This window comes from Carcharhinus amblyrhynchos, chromosome 20 (assembly GCF_965287045.1).
Source record: "Carcharhinus amblyrhynchos chromosome 20, sCarAmb.v2.hapA, whole genome shotgun sequence".
In the NCBI taxonomy this organism is placed as follows: domain Eukaryota; kingdom Metazoa; phylum Chordata; class Chondrichthyes; order Carcharhiniformes; family Carcharhinidae; genus Carcharhinus; species Carcharhinus amblyrhynchos.
This window is the reverse complement of record NC_137343.1, coordinates 34,515,504-34,521,503: the sequence shown is the minus strand read 5'-3', so window position 1 is coordinate 34,521,503 and position 6,000 is coordinate 34,515,504.

Sequence of the window (6,000 nt, the reverse complement as noted above, 5' to 3'; positions counted from 1 at the left end):
ACCCGAACAGGCACCGGAGTGTGTCAACTAGGGGAATTCCATAGTAACTTCATCATAGTGTTAATGTAAGCCTACTTGTGTCTAATAAATAAACTTTAAATAGGTTGGGAGATCAAACGGCCTTTTTTCCCTTTGTGAGACCAGGCGTAGAAAAGGAAAAGTTTATAGGCCTATCGACGCTTTGGGCTGCCTCCCCAATTTGGCTGAGAATTTGACTAGCATTACGTCAATGGCCATGAAAGCTGTAGCTCCAAGATGGGGTAGATGTTTGGCCGCTTTCCTGCCCAAGAGTTAAAATTCCCGTTATTAGATCAGCAAGCATCCATGAATCCTATGCATGTGCCAGGTAGAGGGGAACTATCTTGATGAAAACGTACCTTTGATATGCAAGGGGAGTAGAAACTTGGGGCGAGATTCTCCGGCTCCAAGCCACATGTTTGCTGCCGGTGGGAGGAGGCACATTATTTGCTAGCAGTGGGATTCTCCGGTCCCATCGCTGTTAATGGGAATTCCCATTGACGTCACCCCATGCCAGCGGGAAACCTGTGGGCGGGGGTGTGCTGCCGGCAGGACTGGAAAATCCCGCCGGCATGAACAGCCAGCGAATTCCGACCCAGCGATTCATACAGATTTATCACTTTCTTACCATGGAATCATTGAAACCCTACAGTGCAGAAGGAGGTCATTTGGCCCATCGAGCCTGCACCGATGCCTATCCCACCAGGCCCTACCCCTGTTGCCCCACATATTTACCCTGCTAATCCCCTGACACTAAGGGGCAATTCAGAATGGCCGATCCACCTTACCCGCACATCTTCGGAGTGTGGGAGAAAACTGGAGCACCTGGAGGAAACTCACGGGGTGACCTACAAACTCCACACAGACTGAACACAAATGATACAGTTTACATCCTTGAAATTGTGAATGGGATTTAGTATCTCAGGCGGGACTCTAAGAGTTGAAGAGCTGTCAAAAGTCAACCTCTCTCCAAATTTGCTTCCATGTTCTACATGATAGTGCTCAGGGAGGGTGGGGAAGGCAAGATGGCACAGAGGTTAGCACTGCTGCCTCACAGCGCCAGGGACCAGGGTTCGATTCCCAGCTTGGATGACTGTCTGTGTGGAGTCTGCACATTCTCCCAGTGTCTGTGCGGGTTTCCTCTGGGTGCTCTAATTTCCTCCCACACTCCAAAGATGTGCAGGTCAGGTGCATTGGCCATGCTAAATTGTCCCTTTCTGTTCCAGGGTTGGAGGGATTAGCGGGTAAATACGTGGGATTATAGGGAAAGAGCCTAGGTGGGATTGTTGGCAGTGCGGGCCTGATGGGCCAAATGGCCTCATTCTGCACTGTAGGGATTCTATGATTCTATGATGTGAGGGGACAGCTGCTTTCATAGTAACATTATTAATGAAAAGCTGTTACTATATCAGTCTGGAATCAGAGTTGGAAGATCCCACCCTCCGTAGTTTGTCTTTATTTCTGACGTAATTTCACACTCAAACCTTTTCATAAGGAAAACGGCCCTTTGAAATATTCTCTCTTACTGTTTCTCTTTGCCCCTATTTTGATTTTTCTCTGTATTCCCAGTCTTCCGTTCCATTCCTCACAACTTCTTCACCACTCTCCGTTACCCCCACAGATTGCAGTTTGATCCTCTGCTCAGGTTTTCTCACACTCTTCTCTATCTCTAAATGACTGCGCGGGGAGTGGAAGTCAGTGCGAGAAACCAAAACTTATCAACATGTTCCTCGGCTCAGCTGAATCAGCAGCAGAGAGACAGCCAGAGGAGCCGAGAAAGCTGGAAAAGACATCATACGAGTTCAAGGAGACAAGGGAAAATCAAGGAAATGGGTTTGAGGGGCAGCAAAAGCAATCAAAAAACCAGGAGAAGGATAGGAACGGAAATCTATCCTTCGTCAACCTCACGTCAAAGTATCAGTAGTTTATCCACTCTCCTCCTGGATTTTTATAAATCTAATAATTTCCAGAACATCCTCTTCGAAGTGAGACATGAAACAGAGCAATGTTACAGAAGTAGCTCAGTGTTGTTATTGACAACCGAATCAGGAAATCTCTGCTCTGTAGATCAAAAGCTCCTGCTGTCACCTCATCTTCAAGAACAATAAATATAAATACAAAAACATAATCGGTGAGCTTCTTACACCCTGGCCCAGTTTTGGCTATCTAAAACTTGCTTTTGTTATTCCCGGGTTGGGTCACATCTGTGTGGAGTCTGTACGTTCTCCCCATGCCTGTGTGGGTTTCCTCCAGGTGCTCCCATTTTCCCCCACACTCCAAAGATGTGCAGGTTAGTGGATTGGCCATGCTAAATCATCCCTTAGTGTCAGAAGGACTAGCTGGAGTATATGCATAGGGTTGTGGGAATAGGGCCTGAGTGGGATTGTGGTTGGTGCAGATTCAATGGGCCGAATGGCCTCCTTCTGCACCGTAGGATTCTATAAAGATATTAGAGTTAAACCTATTTTTTTAACTCAAGTAATTGTCCCCCAAGTGCTAAAATTCTCGCCAATTTCTTACTCATGAAATCTTGATCATTGTTTTTGTTTTACATAAACCTTTGGAAAAATGCATTGACTTTCTTTCCAGGTTATTGTTAGACCCTTTGTCAATCTGACAGTTAGTACAATTATATTGCACACAGCAAAATAAAATTGTATCGCTTTTGAGTTTGGGTCTGTTGCATTGCTCTCAGGGAATTGCAGTTTGAGTTTAAAATGTCTGTTTTAACTGACTGATGCAGTGGAGAGTCGGGTCAATGCTTGTCATAGATCAATGTTTACATCTTTGACACAATGGGTTTGGAGTTGTATGTAAACATGCTTTTTTCTTACTGAGTGTTGGGTGACATGTGCACACAATGAATATTGTCCATCCCTTGTTTTAAGTAAACCTTTTAGTGTGGCAATGGATTAAATTATAGATTAGACCGAGTTGTGGTGGCAAGTTCCCTTCTGTAAAGGACATTAGTGAGTGAACTGGGTGTTTGCAACAATCTGCTAATGTTCACGGTCATTTTTACTGGAATTATCTCATTGATTACCAGACCTGATTGCCAGCTGAATTACATTTCATAGCTTTCCGTGTTAGAACGTGAATGCACCTCAGGCTTGCAAGACAAAGAACACCAATGCTAAATTATCATAGAAAGGCAATGGGTGAAATCTCCTGGACTTGGTGAATGAGGTTATTGAATGGTCAGAATGTAGTGAGTGCAGGAAAATTAGAAATTATAGGGATGTCTGATTTTCTCTTTGTCTGATTTTCCTGTTTTCACTGACCACCAATAGTACAGGGTCAGGAAATTTTACCTAAGGATATGTAAAAAGGTGAAATCTCAGAAACAAAACACCACCGGGATAGAAGTTTTTTTTAAGAAGTATCATGCAGACTGTCTGATCCAACCCCCCCACCCACCTTCTATTCAGATCCATTAAAATCAACAGGAATAAATATTAAATGATGCTTATAACAGGCGGCTCATGCAATAATATTCGTTTTGGATTATCACATGAGATGAATTTCATAGAATCCCCACAGTGCAGGCCTTTCAAGCCTGCATCAGCAACAATTCCACTCAGGCCCTTTCCCGTAACCCCAAGTATTAACTCTATTAATTCCTCCCTGACACTAAGCAGCAATTGGCCACGGCAAGCAACCTAACTCGCATGTCTTTGGAGTGTGGGAGGAAACCCACGCAGACACGGGGAAATCACACAGACAGTGATCCAAGGCCAGGATTGAACCTGGCTCCCTGGTGCTGTGAGGCAGCAGTGCTAACCACTGTGCCACCGTGGTGCCCAGATATCTCTGCCGCAATGTTTTATACTTGCATAAATTAATTCTTAAAAAATGGAATTGAGGGTATGGTCTCTGTGCTGTTGAGCAGCAGATATTTTGAAGTGTATCTGTAGCGTGCTTGTCTGAAATAAACAATCTGTGGTGTACTTCTTAGTTATCTCCTGGTACTACATGTACTTTCTGATATCCCAGTTTCAGGATTAACTGCTCCTTTTATCAGGGGAGCGATGGGTTGAATCCAGAGGAATAACAGCAGCTGGCTTATGTCAAAAAGTCACACTTTGACTTCACATCTGCCCAGCCAGTTTAGTTTAAAGTACTCCCTAAAGTTTGTTAACCATTACTGGGCTTCCTCGGCTTCCGGCACCTAAGCTGGAGCACAACAAAGCGCGAGTCATGAAAGGGAAGAGGACTCGGCTGGTGTCTGAATGAGTTGAAAGCTCGGCTCACGCAAAGCTCCTCTCACAGGAAGCAACAGATTTTCAGATCAGCATTCCAGCCTGCCCGTGTCTGCACTGATGGGATGTCAGATTTCTTTCTAGTGCGCAAAATGAAAGGCAGTATTTCCATTCACTCTTGGGCTCTTAGCTGGTCCTTCAAAAACACAAGCAAAATAGAATCATAGAAACCCTACAATGCATTCGGCCCATCGAGTCTGCACTGACAACAATCCCACCTAGGCTTTATCCCTGTAACTGTGCACATTTACCCTGCTAATCACTCCAATCTATGCATCCGGGAACACTAATGGCCAATGCACCTAACTTGCACATCTTTGGAGTGTGGGAGGATACCGAAGTACCCAGAGGAAAACCACGCAGACAAGGGGAGAACGTACAGACTCTGCACAGACAGTAACCAAAGTCGGGAATTGGGCCCAAGTCCCTGGAGCTGTGGGGCAGCAGTGCTAACCACTGTGCCACCGGCAGAAGCTGGTATTGGATGCATAGCTATGATGATTGTAGTCAATTTGAAGGCAAGATTTTTTGCTTTATCTGTATTGCAAGAAACAATATTTTTCATTGTATACCAATGTATGTGACAACAGTAAAGCAAATCAAAATCAAAGATTTCATGACACTAGCAGCAAGTCAACTGTTAACCATCTAATTTAACCACTTTGAAAGTAGCTACATAAAAATCTCATTGGATTTATTTTCACTTCAGTGGTTGTACAGAATACTGATGCATGTCACTTTAATATGCTCCACTTATAGGTTCAGACATAAGTAGGTACATATCACTGTAATTCAGGAGGTGACTTTAAATAGGATAATTAAATGCTTGCAGTGGATCTCACCCTTACAAGTATTAGAATGGAGAATTAAAGCTCTCGCATTAGATTGCTGCAGTCGGCAGATTATGTTCAGAGGTGCCTGAAAGCGATGTCTTTTCAGAGAAAGAAACGAGGATCTTTCGTGACAGACAGAGAGGAGAGGGACCAAAGGCCAAGAGCACAAGCTGCAGAATGGAGACTAAAATCTATTTAATGAAGACTAATGTGGCTAGGAGAAGATACACATTGCCAGCACCAAGGTTGCTTGCAGCAGATCTGTGTAAATTGTCAAGATGTCTCAAACACCAACAAATCGCCCTTTTTCTTTTCTCTCCTCTGTGTGTTTTCCCCCCCTAGAGATACAGTTGCCTTTACATTCTGGAGGAACCGTCGGAGACAGTAATACCAAGTGACTCATCATTAGCTTGTTTCCTTTATGGGAACAGACTGCTTCATCTCCAATTATTTACCCAGCCTCTATCAATTCTTTTTTTTTATTTCCAATTTGACTTAGGAGTCAGGGACCAAAACATTTCAAAGTGTTTTACAGCAGTTTAATGAGCGGATCACTAAATTAAAGAAGTACATTTTTTTAATGACATTTTTTAACAGGGACGGAATACATTCATCCAAATCAGAGGCAAATTGTTTTATAACTCTTCGGTTCTATCAATTTATGAATCACTCTTATCTTTAACAAGAAGTAATATATTTATCTTTTTTAAAGTGAGAACTGTCAAGTAAAAACTGATTGTTTTGTCATAGGGAAACACAGCTCACCACACCCACCCACACTGTGGCACAGTGGTTAACACTGCTGCCTCACAGGGCCAGGAACGCGAATTTGATTCCTGGCTTGGGTCACTGTCTGTGTGGAGTTTGCTTATTCTCCCCATGTCTGTGTG